The following is a 12,790-nucleotide window of genomic DNA, read 5'->3' as shown; positions in this document are numbered from 1 at the left end:
AAAAAGCAAGAGGATAAAGAAACCAAATAATACACAAAGATTTTGTTTAGCATTTAAATTCTGTAGAAAACTCAGACATGAACAAGCCTTAATTTAAAAAAAATGCCCAAATTAAATTCTCATTAAATGTACTTCTTTTTTTAAAAATTATGAAATGCAGTTGTTTCCACTTCAGAGTTTCATGTAGTTAAGGCAGTCACTCTGGTGCTCTCTCAAGTGGCTCATCCTGTTTCGGAGAGTAGGTTTCAGTACAATGGAGAATCTCTGTGGTAGGGTTATTCCTTAAAAAATAGGAATGTCAAGTAGAAACCTGATCTTTAGTTTACAAATTAGACTTGTCACTTTAATGCATGACTGATGAGAGGTCTTTGAAAAATCTCATGTCCAGAAACTGCTTCAATATTTCCTACTTCATAAGGGATGAAAAAAATTTGATTGAGAAAAAATGATAATAAGACTTTTGCCTCTCTAAGGGTGTGTCTAGACTACATGCCTCCTTCGACGGAGGCATGTAGATTAGCCAGATCGGAAGAGGGAAATGAAGCCGCGATTAAAATAATCGCGGCTTCATTTAAATTTAAATGGCTGCCCCGATCTGCCGATCAGCTGTTTGTCGGCAGATCGGGAGAGTCTGGACGCGATGCCCCGACAAAGAAGCCTTTCTTCATCGACACAGGTAAACCTGGTTTCACGAGGCTTACCTGTGTCGATGAAGAAAGGCTTCTTTGTCGGGGCATCGCGTCCAGACTCTCCCGATCTGCCGACAAACAGCTGATCGGCAGATCGGGGCAGCCATTTAAATTTAAATGAAGCCGCGATTATTTTAATCGCGGCTTCATTTCCCTCTTCCGATCTGGCTAATCTACATGCCTCCGTCGAAGGAGGCATGTAGTCTAGACACACCCTAAGATTAGGGAAAGTTTGTGTGACTTTTTAGTCCTATAATGCTTCATTTACATAATAACCCCTTTACCTTGTAGAGACAGAACAAAAATGCCAATAACATGGCATAAGAAATGCAGTTCTTTCAAGATTGTTTTTCAAATTTTTCAGATCAAGGAAATCTAGATAATTCAAATAATGTTGCTAACTTGAAAGTCCCCTCTTAAAAGAAGTAGTAGAAACAATGGAGCAATCAAGAGGTATCAGATGAAGTAGATTGCCAGCAGCTGCAGTGAAATGTTTAAGGCAGGAAGAGGTTGCTAGTAGGCTCTCCCCTTTTTAGCTATGGTACCAAGGAACCTCCTATCTGATCCTCTCCATTCCCAGCTTCAGCACAGGAGCCATATCCTTGACAGTTTCCCCTCACTGATACTGCACTGTGTTGTGAGCCCTGTCAATCTCACCTTTCTCCCACTGTGCCCAATGAGGAGTGGATGAATCTAAGGCTGGGGAAGGCAAGCCTCCAGTTCCAGTCCTTGTGGTCAAGACCCCAGGGTAGCTAAGCTCACCCGCTGTAGGAAAGGCTTCCCAGACTGAGCAGTCACCACCTCCACAAGTGATCTGCAACCTGTGAAGCATGGGTGGCATATGGTCCACTCTCTCAGAGCCCAGGCAGCCTGCAGCCTTCCCCTGCTTCCCCAGAGATCAGGTGGCCTATAGCCCAGCCCCCTAGAGCACTTGTGGCCTCTAGCCAGGTCCCTCCAGAGCATAGGTGGCCCCAGCCTTTCCTGCCCCTCCAAGCATGAGGAGGGTAAGCAGGTGTGTGGGCAGGTGAACTCCCCCTCTACCCCAGCTTTCCAGGCCCCAGAGGACAGGGAGGGTTGGCAGTGCAGGGCTGAAGCCCCAGGAGACAGGAGGTTGCGCTGAATGAGGGGGAGGATCTGGGGGAAGAGTGTGAGTGGGGCCAGCCAGGCACTTTGGGAAAATCTCACTCTTGCACCCACTGCTCCATCTATACATTATCAGAGTGCAAGGGTGACCAACCATTCTGATAAAATTGTGACTGTCTCAATAGTCAGGTCTCCTAGTGGGACCTTACATTTTGTTCTTCTTCCTATTCCTCTGTCCCCTCAGGGAGAGAAGGAAAGGTACACAGTTTGTGTGCATTCCCCTCGCTCCTGGCTGGTAATGGGAGGGGACAGAGAAGTGAGGGGCACAAGCTGCGTGCTTTCCTCTCACTGCATGACTGTGAGAGAAAGAGGAAGAAGAGCAAGCAGCATTCCAGTGCGAGGGGTGTTACCCCTGGTGCCTTCCCCAAATGGTGTCCTTGCTGGGAAGCCTGTGATGGGGTGCTGGGCTGTCAGCTGTTAGGAGAGTGGAGGGTTCAAGGCAGGGGGGAGGTTTGTGTGTTTTGGGGTGTTAGCCATGAGGTGTCTGTTGGGGGTGCTGGGCAACGAGGGGGAGATGTGTGTGTGTGTCAGATCACTGGGCAATGTGGGGGGAGGGGCTGTGGGGGGAAGGGCTGTGGGATATCATTTAGTTGGGGTGGTTGGATGGTGAGGTTATGGAGAAGGGCACTGAGAAGTGAGGAAGGAGGGATCATGTGTATGTATTGGGAAACTAGAGAATGGGGATTATGCAGGAGTGCTGCTCAGCTGTGGTGGGACAGTGGATGCGAGTGGTGGTGTTCCTGGCACTGTGCATTTGTGGTGGACACTTTGTTGGGGGAGTACTTGTCATGGTGGGCTAGTGGTACAGGGCATAGCAGATCTGCAGGATTCTGAGCAGTGGAGCTATGTGGGCCTTGCCCACCTCCATCAGGCAAGGGCATGCTAGTAGTCTAGGGACACATGCCATGCATACCCCCAATGATCCTGGCTTGCCCCATCTTACCTGCTGCTCACTTCCTCAACTGAGGGCTGGGGAAAGGGTAGGGGTTGCAGAGGTGCATTGTGACAGCACTTTCCCAGGAAGCAGCTGGCAGGTCTGCGAGGTGAATACCAGTTGGACTGAGTCAGAAGTGTGGCCTGCACAGGTTCCAGAGCAGGAAAACACTCTGGTCCCTTGGGAACAACATGACTGGGGAGCTTTGGAGAATTGGGGCTATGCTCTGAGGTGAATTTTAACATGTAAAATAATCCATCAAATCTCCTCTCTATGATGAGTAGGGTTTCATTTTATAGACCTGCAGCTAATCTCCCATAGAAATAATCTTATGGAGGTAAGCCTTATAAATTCAGTACATTCCCTAGATAACTGACAACATATGCCATGTCTTCCCTCCACAGCTACACTCCACAATGGTGTGCATCTTGGTCTTGTCCTCTGTATTTGTGTAACTATACCCTCTTGTTATTGTACAAAAATGCCAGCCAATAACAGTAGCGTATCTTGGTTTTCTACTAACCTTAGAAATTACACTCTACTATTTTCAAAAGTCATCCATCTTGTTCTCTGGCCCAAGGATCATCCAGGCTAAGGGAGAGTTATGTAAACATGTTTTTGGAGTATATCAGAAAATAAGGTCCCTTTTGGAGATAGAGTTTTAAAAATACCTAGATGAAAGCTTCGTTTAAGAACATTTATTTAAGTACTAACTCTAACCCTTGCCCCGTGGCTTGCAGCAGGGGCTGCAGCAGGGGCTATATGCTCCCCCTCACAACCTGGAATTGGAATTTTGTAATTAATAAGTCAGGGTATGTCTACACTACCCCGCTAGTTCGAACTAGCGGGGTAATGTAGGCATACCGCACTTGCAAATGAAGCCCGGGATTTGAATTTCCCGGGCTTCATTTGCATAAGCGTGGAGCCGCCATTTTTAAAACCCCGCTGGTTCGAACCCCGTGCAGCGCGGCTACACGGGGCACAAACTAGGTAGTTCGAACTAGGCTTCCTAGTTCGAACTACCGTTACTCCTCATTTCACGATGAGTAACGGTAGTTCAAACTAGGAAGCCTAGTTCGAACTACCTAGTTCGTGTCCCATGTGGCTGTGCTGCACGGGGTTCGAACCAGCGGGGTTTTAAAAATGGCGGCTCCACGCTTATGCAAATGAAGCCCGGGAAATTCAAATCCCGGGCTTCATTTGCAAGTGCGGTATGCCTACATTACCCTCCTAGTTCGAACTAGGAGGGTAGTGTAGACATACCCTCAGTTATAATAAATGTATGTTATAGCAAAAGGTTTGGATTAAACTTAAACACAAGATGTAGGCCTTAGACAGGCCAGGCAGCTTTGTTAACTTAGCTCCAGCTCTGTTTGGTGTTAGCATATTGAAGTGAAGAGATGGAATATTGTAATACATAGTGGTGTTAATGTTAGGCAAGGCCTTGTAGTAGATAGAAAGACGTTTAATGTTGAAAGATTTGGTAAATTTCTTAAAGTGACTAGAAGTACCCTTTGTTCCATGCTGCAATTCTGTAAATGAGAGAGAGAAATTTGTGTGAATGAGAGAGAGAATGTTTTAGGAGAGATAAGTGTAAAGACCACTGCTTGCTTAAATGGTCAGAGGAGGTGCTGGAGACTCAGAAGCACCAAATAATAATCAACTAAGTGAAAGCACACAGAAGACGCAGACTACTGGGGCAGATTGTCGAACCCTGAAGTCAGTGGCAAGCACCCCTTAATAAGGAACCAGTCACAACTTTTTCCAGAAAGACGACACCCAGGAGAGGACATCAACATACTGATATCAGATGACTATGAGAACAACTTCTTTCCAATAAGCATCTGTCATAGGAGGATTGATTGTGATGAATGACTAATTATGGCCTGACAAGGCAAAATGCATAGACTTGAATGGAAGGAAAAACCTATAAAAGAAAGGGTGTCTTGTATGGTTCTTCGGGTTCTGTTCTGGTAAGATCAAGACCAAGAGGATCATCAGTCCCTATTGACATGAACCTGGCTCCCTCCCTCGCACTCAACCCATCTGGCCAATAAGTTGGGCCGAGCAGCAGACTGGTAAATATTCCATCAGCAGGAGGTATGTGTGTGAGTGTGTAAATGCAAAGGGAAGCATATCCTGAATTCTTTAAAGGAGATGCCGCAGAGGAGTCATTTCCCTTTTGTACTTAGGAACTCCAGGAAGAATCATGCCATCCCGAAGCACAATACCTCATAGAACTCCCCCTAGTGTTATGGAACTTGGCACCATATCTTTTGAGGTACAAGCTTGTCCTTAGACAGCTGAAAGCATGGTTTAGATTGTGTTAGGACTGAGCTCCAGGATCTCCAGGATTGGCAGTTCATAGTCCTGGCAACTCTGGACTTGCTGCCTCAATTATGAATGTGAAAAAAAAAATTGCTTGAGCCCAGCACATCTTTCATTACAAATTAAGCACTGGTTGCGAGAATAATGGACTGACTAATATGGGACGCTATCATAAAGAATTCAACAAGGATAATTTAATTACTGCCCATCAGCATGGGTTTATGAAAGATAGGCCCTTTCCAACTAAATTGATAACTTTTTTAATGAGATTAAAAGTTTGGTTGATAAAGGCAACAGAATTGCCATAACGTATTAACAATTCTGCAAGCCCTTGTACATGGCATTGCACAACATTTTAATTTAAAAATGCCCAGAAAGATACAAAAATAATATGGCATTTATTAAATGCATAATAATTTCACTAACTGATAGGTCTGTAAGTGAACTGTAAATGGTAAATAATAATTGAAAATGTGATGTCCCAGAGGGGTAGCCATAGTAATTTTTTTCTGTCAAAACAAGAAATCCTGTGACACCTTAAAGACTAACAGATTTATTTGGTCACAGATTTTCATGGGCAAAGACCAACTTCATCAGATGCATCTGAGAAGGGGGCCTTTGCCTGTGAAAGCTATGTCAATTGAAAGTGTATTGGTCTAATGGGTTCAGATATTGGCCCTATGCTATTTAACGTATTTTATCAATGATCAGTATGAAAACATAAAATCATCACTGATAAAGCTGATGAAGATGATACTAAATTAGGGAAGTGGTAAGTTACAATATAAGCAGATCACTGATGATGAATCCTCTGGCCCTCTTACTAAGCTGGGTATAAGCAAACTATATGAGTTTTAATATAGTCAAATGTAAAATATGTATCTAGGAACAGAAGCTGTACTCACAGAATGGGAGATTCTATAGGTGACTGAAAAAAGATTTAGGGGTCATGGCAGATGATCAACTGCCATAAGTTGTTAGTGCAACACTGGTCAAAAAGGCTAATGTGATCCTTAGATATATTAAAAAAAAAGGGGAATCTCTAATAAGAGGAAGGATATGATTTTACCCCTTTATTTGGCACTGGTGAGTTATTGTTAGAATATTTTGTCTCATTATAGTGTCCACAATGTGAGGAAAATTATAGACACCAATTCCATGGGTGGTCTGGTGCCAGAGAACACACAGAAAAAAATAGTGGGTGCTAAATATCCAGCAGTTGAACCTGTTCAGCCAGGCCTTGCTGGTCACCTGCCATACCCAAACATCAGAAGTCCGAAGTGCAGGCAATGTAATATTTATTGGGGATAATTTCAAACAAGCGTATCCATATATTTACATGCTGACGGAGTTTGTTTCCCCGTGTTTTCTAAACTCAGATGCCACATAGTCTTTATCACATATCCTCTTCCCCTTTAACCCATTCTTCTTAGCAGGCACAAATATACCTGCACGCATGCCCCAATCCCATCCCTTACAATGCAGGGTCATGTTCCATTTTGGTGGGTCATGACTCTGGGGTCTTCATCCCACCCCTTTTGTCTATCGTGGTAGGGGTAAGGAATGAAGTTGTGTTTTGGCCAAGGACAGGCTTTTCTTTGACTTTTAGTGTGTCTTGTCCTTCCCATTCCCTGCTGGCCCTACTATCTGTTTGCTTGACCTTGGCTTGAGAGAAGAGCCAGGCATCCTTCAATTTGTCTCATGAATGGAAGATCACAGACAAGTCTAGTTGATAGAACCTAAAAGTATTTTGGACAAACTTTGCTCTATCAGATGGAAAGTATCTAGAACAATAAATCAAAGTACAAGAATGATAGTTATGATCTTGTTATATACTCAATTATTTGTTTCCACTGCACATCATTTGAATCTCTTTTTTGTTAAATAAACATTTGCTCATTTTCAATACCACCATATCTAAGTGTTATATATAAAATAGAGCAGTGATCTGAAGTGAAATTGGTAAGTTTCTTTGGGAGCAGCAAATCTGAGCATACTGTGAAAGTCCTGTGGACCTGGGGCTGAACACTCCAATGGGACACCGGGGTGGCTTAGTGGTTGGGCCATGAGAACTGCTAACTTTTAGCAGAGTTTGCATACGGTATGAGGGGAATGCTTCTGTTGCCCATGGTTGGTGGAGTCAGGGAACAGGCACAGAGAGGGCTTCCTCGTGCTAAGGGAAGCTGGTAATGAGGGGCTTCATAAGCCCTAGTAAGCATAATTATGTCAGCATCAGAAACCCTAGCATGAGGCTTGTGCCTACATAAAAAAAAAAAAAAAGAGACCATTCCAGGAACATTATGGCTGCCTGCAACGTGAAGAAAATATTCATGGGCGTCATGCAGTGTTTCCTCTATACCTCATACCTGCACAGTCACACAATAGTCAATCAAGTGTCACACGCTTGATTAATAAAGCAGGATCAGTGACTTAAAGCAGCCTGCAAAAGAGGATGCCATGTCCATGATTTGCCTGAGTCCCACCTGAGATGCTGAGAGCTAGATGGGCTGATGGAGGCAGCAGGAATGCAAGTGAGCAGAAGCATCAGGAGCGTACAGTGGAACTTGAGCTGCAGGGGGGTGTTTCAATGACCAACTGAGCCAGGTGACTTCTCCACAGCAAGGGTGACACTTTGGTCTCTCTTGAGCCACTGTTGTGTACAGCCAGTACTGCTCTTGTTCACCATCCATTCCTCCCTATATGTCTATGGCAAACATGGGAGACAGGGGATACCCCCTCTAATCACAGCTCCTCAGCCCCATTAGTAACCCAATAGTGATGCAGAGGAGCAGTATAATGATATTCATGTAGACACCTAGTCAGTGACTGATAGAGTCTTTACATCCTAAAACTGCACTTGAAGAGTCTGCATACACCTGAAGAACTAAAGATAGGACCTGGCTGGCTGTACAATCCAGAAACTCCACTTTAGAATAGGGTCACTTTGGGGAGCTCCAAGCTGAGACTAAGAGGAATCTTCCTGTGATTTTTCAATAGTTAGTGACAGAATACTGAAACATTATGACAGGCCTGGATCAGGTTCCGGTGATGAGAAGAGTTCAAAGTCACAATGCCTAACCCCTTTTTGTGCACCCAAACCTAATTGACTTATTCAGTGGCCCACAATGAGCCTGTGGCAGAGTATAGCTTCAAAACCTGATACTTGTAACACGCCTTTTCCATGGATTATTTGGCCTCTTAGCCTAACATAAGTGCGCATATGCTGGCGAGCCAGCCATATAATAAACACTAAGTGCAAAATTAAGCCCTGAATATTTTCCATGTTCATTAGCAAAAAAAATTAATTCTAGGCCGCTTTTAATTTTTGCTTCATAAATAATATAAGAACCCTATTTTTACATATCATGGTGTAACTTTCCATTTGTTGTGAGTTTTTGATATATATATTTAAATACATCTACTCCCATAACAATTTATGCTTCATAATTCATTTTCATGAAACTGAACTAATCAGTGGCAAATCGTCTTAATTAACCTTCCCAGATAACACATTTCGGCTGTTCAGCAATTTAAACCCAAATAGTTGTTGACTGTGATGATTAATTGCATAAAGTTACAATTCATTATTGAAATGCACTTATGAAATTTTCAAAGAAATCTTGTTAATCTTTTATCAATGGCTTTGAAGACCTTATTTAACAAAGCTGCATACAAATTAATAAATGAGATAATGAATACTAAATCTACTACATCATAAAATGGAAATTGGCATAGATTCCATAGCTTGATTAAATATAAAAGTGATATTTCACTCCCAACTTGATTACAATGATAAAGTAGTGACCAGGGTTTACATGACCCAGTGTCCTCTTTCTGACAAGGAAGAGCAAGCAGATTTGGATATACTTAAAATATAATTTCTTAGGGTTTTTTATTTAAGCAAAAAGTTAACAACCAAAATTGATTATGTGCAATAATAACTCCCCTATCATATAGAAGCAACAGAGTTTTGAACCGTCCTCTTTCAGCACTGACTACTTCCACTTGACTTACAGGCCTTGGGACATACAGCCTACCTCAACTTGTTTCTCGTCCCTTACAGATGCTCCAGCAGTTTCCAGATGTTCCCAGTGAGTCTATGTTGTTCCTTTGCATATTGGGTAGTTAATATTTTGGCATGCTGACAGAATGTTCCTGAAGAACACAAGCTAGATGAAAGAAATGGTGATTTTTAAGCTTATGTGCCAGGAAAAGCTGAACAGAATTTAATAGGACAAGAGAAGGGATTGGGGAGTACTTCTGTAGTCTGAGAGCATTCCATCAGCTGAACAGCAAAGATCTCCTGGATAAAATGAAGGTAAGAGATGTACTTCTAAAAAGTTTGTAATAATCTTGGGAAAGATCAGATAAGTTAAATATAAGAGCCAATGCATACTCCACCAATAGTAATTAGTTCCATTAAATTAACATACGTAAAGGATATTTATAAAAATACAGTTTATTAAAATGATTTAGATATGATCATTTAGAAGGAATTAATTGAAAGATGTATACATACAGATTAAACTAGGAATAGCTATACATCTAGTATCAATTCTATTTCAATAGTATATATTAAATTAATTCTAAATTTAATCCTTATTTTTTACTACTTATAGTGAGACCTAGGGACAAACCCTTCTCACTTTGTCAGTATAGTACAACTGGACACTGAAGTTCATGGCTCATGGTTCATGGGTCTGATTTAAAAAGTTCTGAGTGACCATTTTCTTAAAATAAAGCCTTTTCCCAGTATCGCAAGTTGAATACCCACTGATTTTACTCACTCACAATCACTCCTTGCTTTTGAAAATCTTGGGCAATGTGATTGCTTGTAGGAATAAAGTGAAACCCACTTTTTGTATTTTATTAGCATGTTGGAGGTACAGTTAATACCTCCCTCAGACTCAACACCATGTTTGGTATAGTCTTTTATTAAAGCTAATTTAGCTTACTTCTAGCAGTAGGGGAAGAATTGTACAATATGGACAAGGGTTAGTCTGGCAAGAAGGGTAGTGGTAGGAATGAAGCCTTTGTAAAGACACAGAAGTATCCTGGAGCCCCCATTGCCTTTCCCTTCTAAACTAAGACTAAATAGCCTCCATCCGTCTAGGGTCACTGGATACACATACTAGTCAGGCATTTTGAAAAAGGAGAAAATAATTAAGGAATCAATTTTCAAACATCTGGACAATAATAAGGCGGTAAGTCAAGAACAAATCATGCCAAACCAACCTGATAGCTTTCTTTGATAGGATAACAAGCCTTGTCCACAGAGAGCAATGTGGTATATTTAGATTCTGATACATCTGGCATGAACTTCTCATTAACAAACTAGGGAAATACACCCTAGATGGCACTGCTATGAAGATAACTCAATGGATATCCTCTCCCAGAGAATATTTATCAATGGTTCAGTCATGCTGGAAGATATAACAAGTGTGATTCTGAAGAGATAAATTGTGGGTCTGGCTCTGTTCAATATCTTCATCGATGGTTTATACACCATAGCATGGAGAGTACACTTATAAAGTTTGATGGTTATGCAAAGGGGGGAGGGGTTGCAATTAATTTGGAGGATACAATAAGAATTCAAAATGATCTGGACAAACTGGAGAAATGATCTGAAGTAAATCTTATGAAATTCAATAAGGATAAATGCAATGTACTTCCCTTAGGAAGGAACAATTAGTTGCTCACATAAAAAAAAGGGAAATGACCACCTAGAAAGGATCGTGTGGAAATTGATCTAGGGAGTCATAGCAGTCATAATCAAAGAGAAGCTAAATATGAGTCAACAGTGTGACACAGTTGTAAAAAAAGCATACTTCATTCTGGGATGTATTAACAGGAATGTTGTAAGTAAGAAACAAGAAGTAATTATTCAATTCTACTCCACACTGATTAGATTTTAATTAAAAGTATTGTGTCCGGTTCTGGGTACCACATTTCAAGAAAAATGTGGACAAATTAGAAAAAGTCTAGAGAGATACAACAATGATTAAAGAAAATATGAGGGAAGATTGACAAATTTGGATTTGTTTATTCTGGAAAAGAAAATCCTGAGAGAGGCATGATAAAAGTTTTCAAATACATAAAAGGAGAAGGAAGAAGAACATATTCTTCATATTAGGGAAAAAGTGCTAGATGTCAGGGTGCTAAATTCTGGAATAAATTGCCTAGAAATAGTATGGAATATTCCTTGTTGGAGATTTTTAAGAGGAGGTTAGACAAATACCTGTCCGGGATAGTCTAGATTGTGTTTTGTCTTGACCCGAGTGCAGGAGACTAGACATGATGACTTCTTGAGGCCTCTCCCAGAAATATGATTCTATGATTCTGATTAGTATGTAGGTCTGATTTTCAGATTATTTTAGGTTCAGATTTGAAGTCCTATCTGCCAGGTTTCATCACAAATAAGTTCTCTGATTTTCTTTCTTCAGCAGGTAAGTGATACCTTTTAAATGTGATTCCTTACACACCTCGTTACAGGCTCCAAATGTTACTTCTGAGCTACTTCAATTTTGTATGCAATAGTTCTGTTTTGTTTTAACTAGTGCATTTGGTAATATTGAACTCATCTTCATTGAATTCATAAGTACCATGAATAAGGAAAAGTTAAGTTGGGATGGTTTGCTAGTAGCTTGTGATGCACAGATAAAAGATAGATAAAGAGGACAGTGCTGGGAATGGGCATGATTAAGGGGTGGACTAGGCTGAAAGGTCCTCCCCTGGAGGCCTCAGGGCCCTGTCACATGCATTCCAGGAAAGTATCCTCCAGGCAGGATGCTGTGGCTGAAGGAGAAACAGCCAATTAGAGAGGAGGCCATGAGCAACCAATAAGGACCAAGCAGTCTCATCTAAAAGGAGTTGCAGGGCCAGAATAAGGTCAGTCTGTTGCAGGGTCTTCAGGAGTAGGAGGTGGTCCCAGTGGGCTGCATGGACTAAGGTAGATAGTTTCTGGCAAAAAAAAAATTAAAAAACAATGACTGGTCCTACAGCACCTTAGAGACTAACAAAAAATGTAAATAGTATCATGAACTTTCATGAGCACAACCACTTCTTCAGATGAATGGAGCAAGGGGTCCAGAGGTACAAATAAATAGCAGAAAAAGAGGGGATATAGGGAGAGAAAAGGGGGGGGGGTCTTGTCAGTTAAAGTGTCTGTGTTAAATGAGGCTAATAGAGTGGGCTGTAAGTATCTGATACTAGTTTTTTATGTCAATTGGGTGTTGAATATAATGGCCCATCCAGTTCATGTCTTTGAAATTCATTGCTCAGAACTTCCAAAATCACACTACTAACCACAATCCAGCACCACTTTCTTCTTCCACTTGAATATCCATAGTCATATGCTGGAAGGGAGTCACTCACATAAGAAATGAGATAGAACTCAGATGTAGTAAACACAAAGGAGTTAATTTATCTAGGATGCTAGATGTTTACCCAATCACTGTCTCTCTAGCTTGCAGTATGAGGAACACAATTTATGTGATACAGTGTTATCACAGGTTCTGGCTGAATCCTTGAACAGACTAAGTAATCATTAACAAAACTAATTAATGTAATGTAGACCAGTAGTCAGATGTGTGAATGAGGAGAGCTGGTCCTTAACAGGTGAATTGTCTCTAGGGCTTAATAGATAAAAATGGCCAGACTGGTCCATCTAGCCCAGTATCCTGTCTTGAAAAAATGC

This window comes from Pelodiscus sinensis, chromosome 1 (assembly GCF_049634645.1).
Source record: "Pelodiscus sinensis isolate JC-2024 chromosome 1, ASM4963464v1, whole genome shotgun sequence".
Lineage (NCBI taxonomy): Eukaryota > Metazoa > Chordata > Testudines > Trionychidae > Pelodiscus > Pelodiscus sinensis.
This window is presented reverse-complemented; position numbering follows the sequence as displayed.